Raw genomic sequence first — 20180 nt, 5'->3', positions numbered from 1 at the left:
TCACTTTTTAAATCCCCATCCACTGCCCTTTAAGGGGAGGGGTGCAGATGACTTCATTGATATTTGGGGCTTAGGAATTTTTTTTCTGTTTAAGTTAGAAGGGGCTCTAGTTGATCCATTATTCTCAACACTTAAGTAAAGAATCCACCTGCAATGCAGGAGACCCTGGTTCGATTCCTGGGTCGGGAAGATCCGCTGGAGAAGGGATAGGCTACCCACTCCAATATTCTTGGGCTTCCCTTGTGGCTTAGCTGGTAAAGAATCTGCATGTAGTGCAGGGGACCTGGGTTTGATTCCTGCGTTGGGAAGATCCCCTGGAGGAGGGAAAGGCTGCCCATTCCAGTATTCTGGCCTGGAGAATGCTATGGACTGTATGGTCCATGGTGTTGCAAAGAGTCGGACATGACTGAGTGACTTTCACTTTCACTTTAGTTTTACAGATCCTGCTGCCTGAGTCTAATTTAATCACAGAATCACCAAAAGTGATTGTAATGTGTGCACAGGGCTGGGAACTGCTATTCTGGCCCAGTCCTCTCTCTTTATAGACGAGGCAGCTGAGGCCTGGAGCCTCTGGGTTACCTGTCCCAAGCCTCCCCTGGTTCTGACCTGAATGTGGTAATTGGTTTCTGGAAGGGACGGCAGAGTCTCTGATTGCAGATCCCTGGTGATTTTTCCCCAAAGGCCCTTGGACTGCCCTGTGCAGAGTCAGGCCAGAAGACTTTGGAAAACAGGACTCAGTGCAGAGGACAGGGCCTTGAGCTCCCTGTCCCTTTTCCCCAAGTAGAAACCCCCTCTGTTTTCCCACTGGAACTACCTCATTCAGGTGAAAGAGGAGGTGAACTGCTTCAGGTTCTTCTGCCCCCCAGCCTGGATCCCCTCCCCCCAGAAACAGATCTGTAATTAGCTAAATGAGATGGTACCTTCCAGACCACTTGCTGTTTACCACCAAATAGCCAGTCCCCTCCTGCATCTCCCAGATGCTTCCTTCTCTTTTAGGGAACAGTATGTATTAATTAGGCACAGTGTTTGCTATTCGTGACCATGGCTAATGCTATGTATGTCCATTAAGTATATTTAAACCAATTAAATGCTAACCTGCTGGATAACAAGGTGCAGGTGTGTGGTATCCAGTGAGAGGGGATGGACCATGTGCACTCTGAGTTGGTCGTTTCCAGAAGGCAATGGCAAGCCATTCCAGTACTCTTGCCTAGAAAATCCCATGGATAGAGGAGCCTGGTAGGCTGCAGTCCGTGGGGTCGCTAAGGGTCGGACATGACTGAGCGCCTTCACTTTCACTTTTCACTTTCACACATTGGAGAAGGAAATGGCAACCCACTCCAGTGTTCTTGCCTGGAGAATCCCAGGGACGGGGGAGCCTGGTGGGCTTCCGTCTATGGGGTCACACAGAGTCGGACACGACTGAAGTGACTCAGCAGCAGCAGCAGACTTCTCATGTCTGAGGCTTTGTCTGCGAGGCCCTCCTCACTGTACCTCGTCTTGGTGGCTACTGCTTTGGCAGGTGGGTGCTCTAGCTGTGCGGCAGGCTGTGGTGCTGGGGGTGGTGACCCGGCCCACCCTGTCTCCTCACACCGGGCACCCCACCTGGGGGAAGAAGCCCCCTCTCCTAGAGGAGAGGAGATCACGAAGGAGGGGGACTGGGGAGTTGTGAAAGGTGAGGAAGTCAGGGGGGTGGAGCAGTTTATGTGCATGGAGACTTTTCTTAAGGATAGTTTGAAGAAATTTTGGTAAGTTTGTATAGCTCCCTGAAAATTTGTGCTGCAGTTGATGATTAGCATATTTTGGAATGTGTGATAGAAAAACATTGCCATTGTAAAGCAAGACTGGACTAAAGAGCTTTGGTTCATTTCCAGACCTGCTGTCTATTCTTGTAATATGACAATATCTGTTTCCAAATGTGGAACTTGGAGAAATGGAGCAAATGAAGGAAAGGAAAACGTGTGTGTTTTTATTCTCAGGGTGTCAGTTGGAGAATTCACACATCCTTTATTTAAAATACTGGCCTTTGAAGTGACCCTGCACCCACATCCCTCCCAGGGAGACTGTGGCCGTGATGGGGGAAGCTGGTGATTTTCTGCTTTCTGGACCTGAATGCCTTACCTCTGCTGTCATAGACAAGCTGATGTGAAGGTTTGTGACTCTAGGAGCCAGTCACAAGGACCTTAGAATTGTAGGCTGCACTGGGCGGCGTGCGCTGAGCTGCTGTGGGATGGTCAGGCCGCCAGAGTGGTCTGATTTCCCTGCCTCCCACCTGCTGCTCTGTGAGGAGCTGGTTTACATCAGAGAGGCTGCTCCTGACCTCACTGTCTATTTCTGGCAAAAGAGGCGCAGCAGAGATGGAAGAGGCCTCCTGCCATTTAGAAGAAGTCAGATAAACACTCACTTCAGAGAGTGTCTTGAGCCAAAATGCCTATGAGTAGGTGACAGCTCCCAGCCTGCATTGCCTGCACAGTCCTGGATGTAAAGATTAGGGGACTTCCAGCCCTCAGTCAGAGACGTGTTAATGAAAACTCTCCCTCGGTGCAAAACCAAGGGCAAGTGCTGGCCTTGCTGATTTTGTTTTCTTCTTCTTCTTTTTGAAATGTATACTGAGAGCAAGGGGGAGGGGACTCCTCATCCCTCACCTGGAAAGCCTGTTGAGCTGCTTTGCAGGAACTATCTGGAACTTCAGAGAGAGAGTTCCTGGAGAGTGTGTGAGTGGTGAGCAGTCAGGTTGAAGAGGGCGTGTGTTTGTTGGCTGTGCCTCCCTTCAGTCAAGAGGGAGCTCTGCACAGACTCTGGGGCTGACGCGGCAGCCAGCTCGCCTCTGAGGAGAGAGCACTTGTCACCACGGCACGTCCCCTCTGTGGGCACGAGGGAGGAGAGCCGACCCTCCCCGCCCGCGAAGCTGGCACTGGATTTTCCACTAAGAAGGGTTTCAACAACTGAGTACATTCTTAGTCTTCTGGTAGTGATCCCTAAGTTTAAAACAAATGTTGTTCCCTTGTAGAGCTTATTCTACTGAGCTTATTGGTTTAAAAGAAGAGACATTTTTGGACCCTGGTCGTCCAATCTCCACCTGCCCCCAGAGGCTGGAGTCTCCACTGTGATGTGTTTCACTCTGTTCATTCCATCTGGAGACAGGAGAATGATCTCGCGGGAACTCGGCCAGCCGTTCAACACTCCGTGTACACTGAAGACTAGGCATCGTGTGAGGGGTCTGTTTGCTCACTTGCTTAGTGCCTTTGCAGTCAGAGCAAGCTAAGAGACCAGCACACTTCCTGTCATCCTCCTACGGACCAGTGTGGGGCAACATGCATTTTAGAGAAATCTCTTCGACAGCGGCTCCCTAGTCCCTCAGAGAATCTGAGATATTTCAAAGTATCCAAGGTGAAGATGCAAAAAGTCTCCATAAGCTTGAGAATGATCATCATTTTAGGTCACTGTGTTGATCCATGCTCTCATCACTGGTCATACAGACAGGCCTTCTCTTTCTGTCTTTGAATATATCAATCAGTTCAAGAAACACATCAATGTCAGAGACCCATCTGACACTTTGTAACCCCATAGACTATATGGTCCATGGAATTCTCCAGGCCAGAAATACTGGAGTGGTAACCTTTCTCTTCTCCAGGGGATCTTCCTAACTCAGGGATCAAACCCAGGTCTCCCTCATTGCAGGTGGATTCTTTACCAGCTGAGCCACAAGGGGAGCCCTGGAGACCCATCACCATAAGGCAAAACCAACCAGCTTCTGGCTTCAGTTCAGTTGCTCAGTCGTGTCCGACTCTCCGCGACCCCATGAATTACAGCACGCCAGGCCTCCCTGTCCATCACCAACTCCCGGAGTACACTCAAACTCATGTCCACAGAGTCGGTGATGCCATCCAGCCATCTCATTCTCCGTCGTCCCCTTCTCCTCCCGCCCCCAACCTTTCCCAGCATCAGAGTCTTTTCCAGTGAGTCAACTCGTCGCATGAGGTGGCCAAAGTATTGCAGCTTCAGCTTTAGCATCAGTCCCTCCAATGAACATCCAGGATTGATCTCCTTTAGAATGGACTGGTTGGATCTCCTTGCAGTATAAGGGACTCTCAAGAGTCTTCTCCAACACCACAGTTCAAAAGCATCGATTCTTCGGCGATCAGCTTTCTTCACAGTCCAACTCTCACATCCATACATGACCACGGGAAAAACCATTGCCTTGACTAGACGGACCTTGGTTGGCAAAGTAATGTCTCTGCTTTTTAATATGCTATCAAGGTTGGTCATAACTTTCCTTCCAAGGAGCAAGCGTCTTTTAATTTCATGGCTGCAGTCAGCATCTGCAGTGATTTTGGAGCCCCAAAAAATAAAGTCTGACACTGTTTCCACTGTTTTTCCATCTATTTCCCATGAAGTGATGGGACCAGATGCCATGATCTTCGTTTTCTGAATGTTGAGCTTCAAGCCAACCTTTTCACTCTCCTCTTTCACTTTCATCAAGAGGCTTTTGAGTTCCTCTTCACTTTCTGCCATAAGGGTAGTGTCATCTGCATATCTGAGGTTATTGATATTTCTCCCAGCAATCTTGATTCCAGCTTGTGCTTAGGAACTGCTAAATGCCTAACTCTTCATTGTCCCATAGCTTAGTGGGATTGCAGTGAATGGCTTTCTCATGTTTTCTTGATGCTTCCAGATATATACGTTCACTTTTTTTCAGACATGTTTTGGTGGTATCATGATCTGCCTGTAGAAAATGGGTGAGATAAGGATGCTTCTGGAAACTACATTTTAAAATACCCAAAATAAAACCAGTTTGGCAGCAGTGTGGTACCTTGGTTGGTTATTTGGTTTGTCACCAGCTCATCTTCTGAGAATCCCCATCCTTATGTCAGAACTAAGCTGCAAAGTGACTGATACTGGATAGGTGAGCACTTTTAAGTGCAGTGGGTGGAACTGATGCAGTTCAGTCCCCTCTGTTAGAGCAGAACTCTGATCAGAATCGCAGAGTAATTTGTTAGGGAAATTCGAAACGTAGGTACAGTCTCCTCCCCAGACTGAAGAATCAAAGAAAGGTTTTCGTGTAAGCTGTGTTAACAGAAGAATTACAACACTCAAGCTGTTTCATATTGTGATGTTCTGTGACTTCCTTAGATAAAAAACTTCTTCCATTTTCACATCTGTTCATATAGCAGGAATGTCTCCATTTTTTGTGAAGGACAAAATCCCTGACTCAATAATAATGCCCTCAAAAATATGTCACATCAGCATGGACAGTATTTTCTAAGGAAAAGTTTTTTTTTTTTAATGAACAGAAGTTTTATTTGCTACCTGTGATATTAAAGAGTATAAACTTACCTAATAAAATAGTTGCAATGATAAGTATTTCCAGGGGTACTCTTAAAATTAATATTTTCCTTAAAATATAAAAGGTGTTCTCAAAACCTTTTGCCCATTTTTTTCAATGGGGTTGTGAAACCCAAAGTGAGTGTTTATAAATGTTTGCAGAAGAGTACTTTTGTTTTAAAGAGAATGCAGACATTCTCTTAATATGAAAACACCCCAACAAAGAACGGTTGTAATTAAAGTAATAAAAGATTCAGTTAAAAATAGGAAAAACCATTCTTCTGGAATATGTTCAGTCCCACGGAAGGGGGTATGGTGCATGCCTGGGGAACCACATTGTGAGCACTGTAGTTATTACTACAGTGTGTGCTCAGAAGAACGGTGAACACTTTGTGGTTAGCAAATCACAGAGGCCTGTTAGTTGGAAGGGATGTTGGAATTCCTGCAGCCCCTCTTTGCACCCAGCACTCAGTCCACTGCGGCTGCTCTGTCAAACGATACTTACCCACCCTGGGTTTGCCTCTGCCGATGTGGTGAACGTGTGCCAATGTGTTGCTCTCTGGCCAGCCCTTTGCATTTTTGGACAGCTCTAGTTGTTAGAAAGCTCCTTCTAACCCTGAGTCACTATGAATTTGTTGCTCACAGCCTGCCAAGGAGTCTTTGCCAGCGCCCACATGAGAGCTCCTAAGCTACTTAAAGAGAGTTGTCTGGTGTCGCTTTAAGAGTGTTTTCCCCTTGGAGGTCCTAAGTTTTGGCCTGGACTCCCAAGGTGTCTTACAGCCTGGCTGCCCGCTTCTGGACACTCCGAGCTGCTCAGAACCCTTGGTGATTATTTTATTTCTGACAGTTACCCTACCTTCTGCTGGTGCTTCCTATTGAGCTGACCACATTTTCTAAACGTAGGATGTGTTCTTAAATAATTATGAGTCCCCTTCTTGGTCCAGGGTCCTCTGTGTTGCCTAGTGTGCCTTATGATGAGGAAAGTGTTGACCAGCCTGGGCGCTAGGCTTTGAATCTCTCCCACTACCTTTTAGTTTTACAGTCAACTCTCTTTGAGTATTGCTATTCAGCCAGCAATAAAGACTTGACTTGGAAAATCAGCCTTCGTAATTTAGATAGACATTTGAGGTTGCCATTTGAAGTTTTTCCTTTGGTGATTTTGGGAAATCAAAAATTTTAATGTTATAAGTATAGTAGAAAATGTAAAATGTAGATAATTCTTAGGAGATTTATTTCAGCTTTGTTTGAGGTATTACTATTTATGGCTTTAATTTGAACAAATTACCTTTGTATAAACTGGAAATTTTTTCTTCTTGATATAGCTGCTCTGTTAGGGAAAGTGCCTCTAATACCGTTGGACGATTAAAAATTTTTCCATATGAAGTTTGTTCATTAAATGTTTACCTGTTGTCTACCATGTGCTAAGCATTATACCTTGGGATATGTTACTAAAAAGAGATACCTAGTAATTCATAGAGAGTATGGTAAATAAGGTGAGCTAATCTTTTACCAGGTAATTTTTTAAACACTCTTGGTACATGCCATGAAGAAAAAATTTAACAGGATGCCCTGGGCTGGGGGTTTCAGAGGAGCCTTCCTGGAGAAAGGAGTGTTTAGGCTGACTCGGTTCTTATTTGTCTATTGTCCCTATCTTTAAAGTCACAAATGATTGAGAGAGAATGTCTCTGCTGATATGAGGTTAGAAAGCCTTCCTGGGACTTCCCTGGTAGCCCAGTGGCTAGACTGTGCACTCCCAGTGGAGGGAGTCCGCGTTTGATCCCTGGTCAGGGTACTTGATCCTACATGCCACAGCTAAGACATGGCACAGCCAAATAAATGAATGTTTAAAAAAGAAAGCCTTCCTAATTACAGGATACTTTCTGGGTTGAAATTCACATTTAATGCAGGAAAGGCAGCTTTAGAGTTTGCTCAGACACCACTAAAAATTGAGCCACTGCTGGGGTGCCCACTCCATTTTCTCTCTGCACGGAATCAAAGGATGCTAACATAATTTGATTCCCTCCAGTTCTCTAAATTGTCCTCCTGTCCTGTTCATTCTTTACTCTGTTGCTGAGTTTGACAAAAGAAACAGCAAACTTCTTTGAAAGTGTTTGGAAGGAAAAACAAAGTGTGTGTTATGTTGTAGATATTTTGGGAAGTAGAAAATGGGTTTATTAATGTATTTTAATAATATGTTATTAATAACAAGGAGATGACAGTACAGGCTTGACTCTGGTCAGATAAGTTCAAAAATACAGTTTCCAAAATTGCATCACCAGGGAACTCTTAAATCAAAGCTGTCTGGATCCTCTGGTTCTTGTTCTTTTAAGCCTATATTCTTCTGCTGCAGGAACAGGGAAGGTTGCTGGTTTCCTTTGCATTCTCTCCTTTAAAAAAATTTTTTTTTAATTATCAATATTTTAATTCAGGTATAGTTAATTTATAGTATTATGTTAGTTTCAGGTATGTAGCATATTGATGCAGTATTTTTGTACATTATACTCCATTATAGGTTATTACACTTGTTCCTAGGAAGAAAAGGTATGACAAACTTAAACAGTGTGTTAAAAAGCATAGACATCACTTTGCTGACAAAGATTGGTATAGTCAAAGCTATGGTTTTTCCAGTAGTCATGAGTGGATGTGAGAGTTGGACCATCAAGAAGGCTGAGCACCAAAAAATTGATGCTTGGACAGCAAGGAGATCAAACCAGTCAATCCTAAAAGAAATCAGCCCAGAATATTCATTGGAAGGACTGGTGCTGAAGCTCCAATTACCTTGACCATCTGATGTGAAGAGCTGGCTCATTGGAAAAGACCCTGATGCTGACAGAGATAGAGGGCAAGAGAAGGGGGTGACAGGATGAAATGGTTGGATGGTATCACTGACTCAATGGACATAAGTTTGAGCAAGCTCTGGGAGATGCTGAAGGACAGGGAACCTTAGCATGTTTCATTCCATGGGGTTGCAAAGAGTTGGACACAACTGAGCAACTGAACAACAGAAAATCAATTATTTCAAGATAATGGCTATAATTCCCTGTGCTGGACAGCGTATCCTGGTGTGCTTTTGCTTTTGAACCTGATTGAGGACTTCACCAGCTAAGACCTCATTTTCATATTGAAGTAATTTGAGCAATAGAGGGGGAGCCAAGCAAAATATGGACAGGCTGTGCTTGCTTCTTTGCCTTTCTGCCCAGTTTGGAACATTGGGTTGCTGGCATGGTTGGGTTATGGCTTGGCCCTTCAGTGGATGTGTGTGCTTGTGTCTGGTCACCTACAGTGAATGCATACTTGTGGTTCTGTATCAGAGAGATCCTCTGTGATTCTAAACTTAGGCATTATTTTAACTAGGGTGGCTCATTTTTCTCCTATGCCATGCTAAGTCAGTTAGTCATGTCTAGCTCTGTGCAACCCTATGGACTGTAGCCTGTCAGGCTCCTCTGTCCGTGGGATTTTCCAGGCAAGAATACTGGAGTGGGTTGCCATGCCTTCCTCCAGGGGATCTTCCCAACCCAGGGATCGAACCTGTGTCTATTAGGTCTCCTGCATTGGCAAGTGGGTTGTTTACCATTAGTGCCACTTGGGAAGCCCAATATCAGTGTTTAAATATTACCAAAAGCTAAAGGGAATCTCCACATTTGCTTTAACTGACCTTTGTTACCAAGCTTGATGCTGAGGACCTTTGTAATCAAGTTTTAAACAGTAAAGTGGAGGATTCTTACGGATTTCAGTCTGTATTGTTAAAAGTTTTTTTTTTTTAAAAGAACAAACTTTTTTTTTTCCAAATTGAGAAAGTTTAAACAAATTTTAGTAGTAGAGGTTTGATCCTGTTAAAATGGTGATTATTTGAATGTTTCTTTCTGGGATTGATGTCATTTCTCCTTTTCAAGTATCATAGGCCAACCTTTACTCATTTTGTTTGTTTGAAAAGTTGCAGATTTCTAAATAGTTTGGGAAACATTTACCAGCCATTCAGAGGGGAGGGTTTGCTGCTAAAGTATAAATCCAAGCAGTGAGGCTTGTTTGAACTGCTCTTCAAGACAATTGAATTCATATTGTAATATTTAAACCTTTGGAAATTGGTATTATTAGACAAGCCCAAGATCTTAGCCATTTTGCAAAGGGGAATGATTCTCAGAATATGACATATTTAAGATCAGTATGTTTATTTATCCCAAATGAGATTTGTGAAATTTGTGATTATTCCATTCCTGTCCAAATAGGACCCTTCATGCTTTGTGAGTTGAAAAGAAATTTCTTATAAAAATTCATTCTTTCCTAAATGAATCTGAGTTAGGAGACTGTCGCTCCTTACATAACAATTACAGTTTATCCTGATCCAGGATTCATATAATTTAGGCAGAAGGAGGCATCACACCCCAGCATTAGAATGCTCCATGGTGACACGGCCCATGTCTCGCGCCGTTTTCTTTCGCCATTGTTTTTGAGCATCTGCGGTGGCTGAAGTGCTGGTGCTGAGGGTTTAAAGGTTAGCAGGACAGGGAGGACTCTAACTCATGGATCTTAGTGTGCCTTGTTCATCATTTCCTGTAGCATTGCCTTGCATTGTGGTTTTACATTTTTCTGTCATTTGATCATTGTTCCAGAAAATTGAGATATGCATTTTCACTTGATAAGATTTGCCGGGGATTTTGGCAATGGGCTGTTCTAGAAGTAAAACTCAGCTTCCAAATAGCACGTTATTGCTCCTCTGTTGTTCAGGCACTCATACCTGATATAGTTTCCCAGAGAATAAGGCTGTGAAATGCCAAGCTCACTCAAAGTCAGGATTGGCGTTTTGGCAGCAGTACCATTAGACCGACATTCTAATGTAATTTAAAACTATCTGGAAGTAAAAGTAAGACCAAAGTGGTTATTTACAGTGGCTCAGAAACTCCACGTTGGCTATAAGACCGTGATGTTAGGTCTGCATTGAGTTAATGATTTCAATTTTAATTGCCTTTCAATGTTAATAGAACAAAAACAAGGGTAACTGTAAAGTATATGAGGAAGCCTTGTATTTTAATAGGAATTATTTTTAAATGTTTTCAGTTGGTTCATATTAGGTGATTTTAAGACTTATAGATAAATATGGAAAAAGCTGACCTTACTTTGCAAGTCTTTTTTTTTTTAAATAAAGCTAGTGTTAAAAAATTTTAGACCTTACAAATTTGTATTTAGAATCTAGATGGTATCATATGTAGGTAGAGAAAAGAAATAAGGTACTTTGTTTAAAATTTTAATGTATGAATTGTACATGAGGATAAATTTCTATGCAGTATATAAGAATTTTTATTTTGTTTCAGTTCAGTTCAGTCACTCGGTCATGTCCGACTCTTTGCGACCCCATGAATCACAGCACACCAGGCGTCCCTGTCCATCACCAATTCCCGGAGTTCACTCAAATTCATGTCCATTGAGTCGGTGATGCCATCCAGCCATCTCATTCTCTGTCGTCCCCTTCTCCTCCTGCCCCCAATCCCTCTCAACATCAGAGTCTTTTCCAGTGAGTCAGCTCTTCTCATGAGGTGGCCAAAGTATTGGAGCTTCAGCTTTAGTATCAGTCCTTCCAATGAACACCCAGGACTGATCTTCTTCGGAATAGACTGGTTGGATCTCCTTGCAGTCCAAGGGACTCTCAAGAGTCTTCTCCAGCACCACAGTTCAAAAGCATCAATTCTTCGGCGATCAGCTTTCTTCACAGTCCAACTCTCACATCCATACATGACCACTGGAAAAACCATAGCCTTGACTAGATGGACCTTGGTTGGCAAAGTAATGTCTCTGCTTTTTAATATGCTATCTAGGTTGGTCATAACTTTTCTTCCAAGGAGTAAGCGTCTTTTAATTTCATGGCTGCAGTCAGCATCTGCAGTGATTTTGGAGCCCCCAAAAATAAAGTCTGACACTGTTTCCACTGTTTCCCCATCTATTTCCCATGAAGTGATGGGACCAGATGCCATGATCTTAGTTTTCTGAATGTTGAGCTTCAAGCCAACTTTTTCACTCTCCTCTTTCACTTTCATCAAGAGGCTTTTGAGTTCCTCTTCACTTTCTGCCATAAGGGTGGTGTCATCTGCATATCTGAGGTTATTGATATTTCTCCCAGCAATCTTGATTCCAGCTTGTGCTTCTTCCAGCCCAGCGTTCCTCATGATGTACTCTGAATAAAAGTTAAATAAGCAGAGTGACAATATACAGCCTTGATGTACTCCTTTTCCTATTTGGAACCAGTCTGTTGTCCAGTTCTAACTGTTGCTTCCTGACCTGCATATAAGTTTCTCAAGAGGCAGGTCAGGTGGTCTGGTATTCCCATCTCTTTCAGAATTTTCCACAGTTTATTGTGATCCACACAGTCAAAGGCTTTGGCATAGTCAATGAAGCAGAAATAGATGTTTTTCTGGAACTCTCTTGCTTTTTCCATGATCCAGCGGATGTTGGCAATTTGATCTCTGGTTCCTCTGCCTTTTCTAAAACCAGCTTGAACATCTGGAAGTTCACGGTTCAAGTATTGCTGAAGCCTGGCTTGGAGAATTTTGAGCATGACTTTACTAGCGTGTGAGATGGGTGCAATTGTGCGGTAGTTTGAGCATTGTTTGGCATTGCCTTTCTTTCGGATTGGAATGAAAACTGACCTTTTCCAGTCCTTAAAGACACTCAAATAATAAATCTGTTTATAATTTCACTGTTCATTGTGAAGTTTATAAAATGGAGGGTCAGGGAGATGCCTTGTTATTCCCCCTACATTATAATTTTCCTTAGAGAATAATATTCTTGGCCATACTGTATAGTCATGGTAAGTTTTTAAGCCACCTTGATGTGATGTTTTAAACAGATTGTTATAAAATGAATTATGATCAGTGTATCTTCTGATAGTGAATCTTTTAAAATATGTAATTTTCTTTATAGTAAGCATTAATTCTGCTCCTCCAAGTAGTAGAACCTGTTTTAACTTGCCCATATTAGAAAATAAAAATTTATGTCTAGAATTTTATTCATAAAATCAGAATTGGCCTTCCAGTGGCATCTTTCATCTGGATAGTAAAGAAGTTACTTCTGAATATTGGGAATGAAAGGGTCTTATTCTGTGTGGGCTGCTGTTACAACATATTATAGTATGGGTGGTATATAAACAACATTTATTTCTCATAGCTCTGCAGGCTGGAAAGTCCACAATCAAAGTGCTGGCACATTTGGTATCTGGTGAGGGCCTGCTTCCTGTCCCATAGACTGGTGTCATCCTGCTGTGTCTTAACATGATGGAAGGAATGGCTACACTCTGGGGTTTCTCTTATAATTCCATTAGGTGATCTAATCACCTCCCAAGGCCCCAACTCCAAATGCCATCACATTGGGTGTTAGGATTTAACATGTGAATTTTGGGGGGAGGGAGCACAAACATTCAATCTGTAGCAGAAGGTTTGTCGTGAGTACTTTAGTCTTTGAGTGTTGTAGACAGAAGATGACTAAACCATCACCACTTCCCTGAATTACTAATGTTAGTGTGAGGCAGGAGTCACCTACTTTGAGTTTTTACATCAGAGACGTGATGAATGGGACGGATATCAAATTCCAATTCTTTAGTACAAAGTAATGTGCTCTTATATTCTTGTCTTCAAAGGCCTGCCTTCAAGTCTTAATTTGCTTAAAGGTAACGCACACGTTTTCTTTAGCCTGGACAGTGGTTTCTTGACCTGTTTTTCATATTCGTTGCCTTCACCAGAAGTCTTTTAGATAGTCTCAATTTTTAATACTGATGAAATTTTAATACCACCGATATACCATATCTGTGCTTTCATGAAAGAAAGTTTTTTCCCCAAACCCCCAAGTGAATTTTCATTCTTTGGGAACAGTATTGCCCCCACTTGGGAATACATGAGCTAGGACACCTGGCTACGTGGGTTGCCTGCCTTACATGGTAATTAGGCTTTGAAGGAGGCTAATCTATTTTCTTATTTGTTAAAGAACTTTGGGTCCACTAGATAGTTTTCTGATACGGATCACTATTAAAGGGTTCTTCCTCAAAGCACAAGCTATTTATTCATTCATATAGTCATAAATACTTGGTTCAAACCCTCCTGGCTTCCTCGGTTCCTTGCTCCACTACCACTGGCAGAGCAATTAATAAATAATTAAATTAATATTTATTTAATTAATACATCTATCAATCTGTAAAATAAGGCAATAATGGTATCTACCTCTGAAGGTTACTGGAGATGACTAAATGAAAAAGCAAATAAAGCACCATGCTCAGCATAAAGTAAGCCAGCAAAAAAATTAAGTTGTTTTTAATAGTACTAGAGTTCTCATTGATTGCTAGCCTCATCAGCTCTCTGCATTTTAAAGATTAGATGATTCTAATAGCTTTAGATTCAGTGGTGATAAAAAATTACAGATGGGTTCATGACTGTATGATTTGACCCTATTATTTTAAGTCTTCAGGCCCTAGTTTCCACATTTTTTTAATTAAGATAGAAAGCAAAATAATTTGGTTGAAACTTCAAATATAGCAGTAATCCTGATAAATGTACATAGGTTATATTTGCCCACTAAATGACAGACTCTTGGATTAGAATAAAAAATAAGAGACAGACCTAAAACAAAATGACTTTGAAGAGCAGAATGGGGGTGGGGAGGGACAAGCAAATATTACTATCAATAAAAGTAGAATTCTTTATGCATAGGGATAAAATAGAATATTTCATAATGTTGACAACCCACCAAGAAGACAATTATGATTTTGCATGTATCCAGAGAGCTACAAGGAAAGTCTGTTAAATCCACAATCATAGTGGTAGATTTTAATATACTCTGTCACTGATAAGTAAAGCAGACAGAAGTTAGGATGACTATAGAGTATTTGAAGACCACCTCTGTTAGTGAGATTTAAGTTCAAACAGGTCTTTGAGCACCCTTCCCTCTCAAGATGGTCTGAGTTGATGAATTTTGGCTGCTTTAGGTAGCCATATCATACTCTTTGTACGTAGATGTGTTCCCATAAAGTTTCAAGTAAACCAGATAATCGTAAAAGTGAATGGTAAACGTTTCTAAAGGACTTTGTGTGCCTTTTCTTTATGTTGTCAGCTATCACGCTAGGACTTTTCCTGGGCTTCCTGGTGTTGGGCAGAGAGCGTTGTTTAGGATGGAATTCTGGGCCTTTTTGTGGAACTGGCTTCATGAACCTGAGCAATGCTTGGTTAGCCAGATTTATTCATCACACTGATTCTAGGTGTGGCTTCTTGCAGAGACTCCTCCCTCTTGGCTGACACGTGCTGCACTGCAGAAAGCTTTGGGGGGCAAACTGTGAACAGGGTATGACTCTCTTGCTTTCTGGCCACTGAAGAGTTGAGAGGGTTGAGGCAGAACTCTCAGAGGTCCCTTCCTGGAACCTTTCAGACTTAGTTTGGTCCCTCCAGAGTCCCTGAGCAGGATCTTTTTGTTTTTATTAAGATGACACCATCAGCAGTCCAATGTATCCTTTTTCAGGTTTTTTGTGAGCAAAGTGAGAGGGATTTTTTAAGTGTCTGAAGAACATTTGAATTTGTGAGTTCTGTTGAAGTAATGGTTAGCATATGGTTTTCCTCCTCAAAAAGGGTTGGCAAATGTTAAATCACCTTTTTCTTTATTTAGTTTATTTGAGTCTTTAATTAATATTGGGTACTAATGAAGTGTGTTTGTGCATGTATGTAGTACCAATGGAAATTCCATTTATTCTCTCTTTGTTGCTTTGCTGTTTGATATCTGAGTAGTTGGGACAAAAAATAAATTACTTTCATGGACAAAAACTAAATTAAAAGGGAAACATAAATTTTAATATGATGGTAGAGAAGCACTTTATTAAATGTATGTTCATGTTCATTAACTGCCTCGTCTGAAAGTGTGACTGCCTTGAAAGCAGAGAGCCCAGCATATCCGTGTAGCTCAGGAGAGTGTGTGTGACTCTATATGACCGATGGAGATGGTACCAGTGTGGCAGCTTGAATTGCCGTTGGTTCTGTGGCCTCACCTTCCCGTCATCCATCCAGTCTCCCGCTCACACTTAATGCTTCTAGGTACCTTGCTTGGAGTTGAGAAATATAAAGACATTGTGATGGAGACTTGAACATAAGAGCCTGTGTCCTACTGATGGTTAGTAAATAGATGTTTTGAAATTATGAAACAGTCTTATAGTGATAGGGTGGAGGTATATGAGAAGTCTAGAAGGGAAGACATAGGTGGGTCGTCTAACTCAGACCAGGTGGTGGCTTCTGGGATGAGGTAACACCTCAGCTAGCATGTGTGGGAAGAGCAAAGAGTTGTTCTAGGAAGTAGTTTGGAGGTGAGATCAGAGTGTGACTTTTCCTTCAGGAGTTGTAAGACTTGAGGAGAAGAATACTGAAACCAGGCTGGAGAGCTGGGCTGGCGCCTCACAGACGTTCTCATTTCTCTTCAAAGCGTTCTGGGCATTATTCAGAAGGCATATGGATTTATTATTCTGAAGGTTGGGGGCATTTGGTAGATTTTAGTCGTGGAAATCAAGTGATTAGAATTACATTTAGAAAGGTCCCTCTGGTGGCAGTGTAAGGGGAGTGGATTAGGGGTTGAAATCAGAGGTGAGGCTCTGGAATGAGAAACTTTTGCTTGAGCCAGTTTGAGATTTTTTCAGGAGGTGCAGGCAACCTGGGGGCCTGAATATGGGAGGAGAGAAAAGTGAAGGATGACCGCAAGGTTTCTAGCTGAGGTCGGTGAGGAAAATGAGGTGTCGTTCAGTGAGGGAGTGGTAAACGGGGTTTGGAGGAAAGAATGAGCTTAGTTGTAGACACTGCCTTGGTGATCCGTAGGAGACTCTGCCCTTAGCTGTCCAGGGAGTGATTGCTGGCACAGAGTAGTGGATAACATCACCCCGCAAAACAGGAGAGGGCATCGGAAGGAAACCTGGAGGTAAACCATAAAGGACAAAACCCTGAGCGTTGATCTAATACCCATGTGACAGGGAAAATAGATTTGGTACCTTGGAAAATAAACAGATCATGTTTTCCCTCTAGACTTTGCCAGGTGTTGACTTTCAAAGAAGAGGAGGACTAATAACTCAACTCCCAAAGCTGGGAGTGGTGAAGCTCCAGTTTCCTTTCTGTTGTTTGTGACCTTGTGGCCATGCAGGCTGGAGCTGGCGGCACCTCTTTGCCTCGTAGGGCTACAATAATAGTTTCCTCATCTATTTCTGTCTTTGCCAGCTTGAAGGAATAAAGTTGTCTTCTTCATGAAGTAGAGAATGATAAAGCTTTGTGGAATGTCTGTATTTTTGGAAAATTCCAGTTCATAGGAATTAGGGAAGGACAGAGGATTAGGGACTAATTATTAGACTAATTTGTGGAGGGGGCTTGGCTTTTTGACTTATTCCTTACTTAAACACACACACACACTCTCACACGGTAAGAGAAGAGCAGAGAAGCCCTTCTAATTATCTTCCCAATATCCAGCCACAGAAGGCTTGGGTTTTACTCATATCACATCTGGGGTATCAGTGATTTTTATTCACTCAAGGATTATTTAATGGGTTCCTGCTGTGGCAATCAAGTCAGAATTCAGGCCCTCACCGAGCCAGGGAGGCAGTGAGAACCCTTCTCAGTGGTGGAGGTGGTTTTATCTCACACCAGCCTTAAACAGTCCTCTCCAGCTTTTCTGATGGCAGACTGACCACCAGGCAGGGTTCCAAGATGGGCAGCCCTCCTCTCTTCTCTCCTAATCGTCCCACAGCCATTGAAGTACAGATTGCTTCACTGGCCCTTGGGACACATGACTGATAGCACCTTGGGAAAATCTAGCCCTTTATAGATAACCTCCTGGCGATACCTATACGTGTGCTGTAAGTTGGCCCCGCAGCTGACACCATGTCCCTTCTTGAAGTGGGTTATAGGATAGTGATGTGTGTTGCTTGCTGGGCTTTCTGGAATCCCTGTGTTCTGGACACGCGCTTGTCCATGCTCTTGCCTTGTTTCTGATGTTCCCTCACCATCAGGTTCCTGCGCCGTTGCTCTTGAATACGTAGAAGCACCTTTTCACTACGGCCCTGATGGGGAGGTGGGATTTTCAGCTTTGACATATCCCTGAAGTTTTTTAAAAAATTTTGTCATCATGACCACTCTATAGTTTGGTGTGGGTATTGTTTTTGGACAGAGAACATTGAGGAAAAAAATGCCCCTGGTATCCAGGTTCTTAGGAGCTCGAGTGAAATGATCAAAAATAATATAATCATATTTGTTTTGTTTATAGACTCATAGGAACTCTTGTTTCCCAGGCCCCTCTTGAGGTTTTGAGGAGCAATGGCATTATTAAAGAACACCATTAAAGAAGAAAACTTAGAGGGACTTCCCTGGCGGTCTAGTGGTTAAGACTTAGCCTTTTAATGCAGGAAGTTCAGTTTGATCCCTGTTTGAGGAACTACGATCCCACATGCCTTGTGGCCAAAAAACTAAAACATAAAACATAAGTAGTATTGTCATAAATTCAATAAAGACTTTTAAAATTGTCCACATCAAAAAAAGCTGGGAAAAAAACAAGAAGAAAACGTAGAAAACCTATGCTTATAGTCTTAAAATTACTTATTTTAAACTTGCATCAAGGACCCAATACTTGCTTGTTGAGGAATTTGTGGGTAGGTCAGTGGTTGGAAGATTTATGGGTTGTAGTTGTCTTACTCTACAGTCAGAGGTTGTGGGGGGCGGCGATTGGTGGAGCACAGGTTGGTTACTGCCCTGGAGTGGTGTGGCTTGTTCTCATTGGTCAGCAGGTGGCACCAAATAGCCAAAACAAATCTGGAAAGAGGTACGTGATAGTCAGATTTCACCTTGGGTTGGCTTAAACATTTTGGAATTAATAGTACTTTCACATTTTTCCCCTTAGAGATGGCATCCTCCAAGGCTAAATTTTGTAGAAATCTTTGGTTTTAAAGGAGTTCTAAAAATTAACATCCCGAAGGTTAAATGGTACATAACAATATTGATTTTCTTTTTGAAGGGATTATGACTGCGGATGTTGAAAGCAACTGTTAAGATTCTTCTATAGATACACTCACTGGCTTAGGTGTCTGAATTTTATTGTTTTTATGAAATCTTTTAAATACATTGCTAATGGAGGTGTTAAAATTAATCTACTAATAAATTTATGTTGTTGACATGATAATGTCTGCCTTGATGGGAATCTAGGAGTGTACTCCCATCCAGGAAGTTTCTGTTTGAGCAGAGGTGACTGACTCTGTGAGTTACAGCTGTGTGGCTCAGTTGTGAGGTGGACACGATGCATCTCACTTAGGAACATGGAGGATGTGCTGGTGATGTTCTTCGACAGCTTGTGAGAAAACAGCTAATGATGAGAGGGGGTGTCTATGCTTTTGCCACCGATTGTTACACGGCTTGAGGTGCAGTCCAGTTTATTGTCCACAGAAACCTGGTTGCATGGGCCATGTGTGGTTCTGTGCTACAACTTGGGGAAAGCTACGTTTTGAAGAACAGTAAGAGGAATGTTTCTTTTCTGCGTTGTGGCTTTGTTTATTTTCTTTGTTTGGTGCCATATGTGGGAAAAAATTAGCTCAAGTGGTCCCTTTGTGATTGCAAGGTGGTGTCTGGTTTGATTAGTGCATGAGTTCCAGCAATTGGGTCTGCTAACTCTGATCTCTGTATGCATTCTTGGTGCACAGTGAATGAGGTTTTCATGAAATGAGCATCCAGGTACAAAATCTTATAATTTTTGAATCTTAAGATGGGGCGGGTGGGCAGGATCGGGGGGAGAAGACAAACTTCTTTTTCCTTGGGACATTTTCCCACAACTAAGTGGGGGAGGGTATGCATCTTTCTTCCTCTTCCTTTTTTAATTTACTCGGCTCGTTGTGTATATAAAACATGCAGGAATTTGATACACGGGTACAACTTAAGCATATATCCTTGCCTCCTAGAATCTGTTTTTCAAACAGCACCAGAAGTGATCTTTTAAAGACATTTGTCCAGTGACGTCAGTTGTGAGGTTAAAAGCCTGCTGTGTCTTCCATCACACTTAACAGCCCTTCGTGTCTGGCCCCACCTGCTGTTCTGTCCTCATCTCCTTGTCTCTTGCCCTGCCCATCTGACTCTGGCCACACTGAGCTGTTCGTTCCTCCAACAAGCTGTGCTGGTCTCACTGTAGGGCCTTTACACGTGCGGTTTCCTTTGCCGAGAACGTTATTCCTCTTGATCTGAGTGTGAAAGATCATTGAGGTCTCAGTTTAAATCCTGACTCAGGCCTTCCCTGACCCACCACCAGCTCTAAAATAGCCATTCATCCATTCTTCTCTGTTTTATTTTTAAATTAAGATATAACCGACATATAAGTTTAAGCTTGTAAGTTTAATGTGTGAGATATGTTGATTTGATATGTTTATATAATATAGTATGATTACCACTGTAGCATTGGCTAAGACCTCTATCACTTCACATAATTATCATTTCCTTTTTGTGGTAAGAATGATTAAGTCTAGCCTCTGAGCAGCTTTGACGTTTATAACACAGCATTATTGATGTCATCCCCTGTCACATCGCTCTAGCTTCATTTTATTTTCTTTCAGCTGTCTTGCCTTTTCTTGAGTGCTGTTTGTCCAGCTCACCCTGCTAGGCCGTAAGCTTCACCAGCACTGGGTCCTTACCTCGTTTACTGTTATCGCTGGCATCTGGAATAGTGCTGAGCATGTACTGGGTCCTCAGTACATTTTGGCTCCATGAATGAGTAATAGCTGTATTGAAGGGAGAAGCTATATATTTACAGCTAAATATGTTTCACCTAACTCTCTTGAGGGCCCTGTGATAAAGCAAAGATGGCAGTGGGCCAAACATTGAGACCACAGTTCT

General features: G+C 42.4%; 1 protein-coding gene across 3 annotated transcripts in view; it reads left to right on the top strand.

Moving 5' to 3' along the window:
• The window catches only part of SPTBN1 (spectrin beta, non-erythrocytic 1), a 214008-nt gene that overhangs the window by 46000 nt on the left and 147828 nt on the right, over positions 1–20180 (top strand). The window lies entirely within an intron of this gene.

This window comes from Moschus berezovskii, chromosome 11 (assembly GCF_049115385.1).
Source record: "Moschus berezovskii isolate FMDL1 chromosome 11, NW_MosBer_1.0, whole genome shotgun sequence".
NCBI classification, from domain to species: domain Eukaryota; kingdom Metazoa; phylum Chordata; class Mammalia; order Artiodactyla; family Moschidae; genus Moschus; species Moschus berezovskii.
The sequence above is the reverse complement of the archived record's forward strand: the minus strand, read 5'-3'. Positions and strand labels throughout refer to the sequence as shown.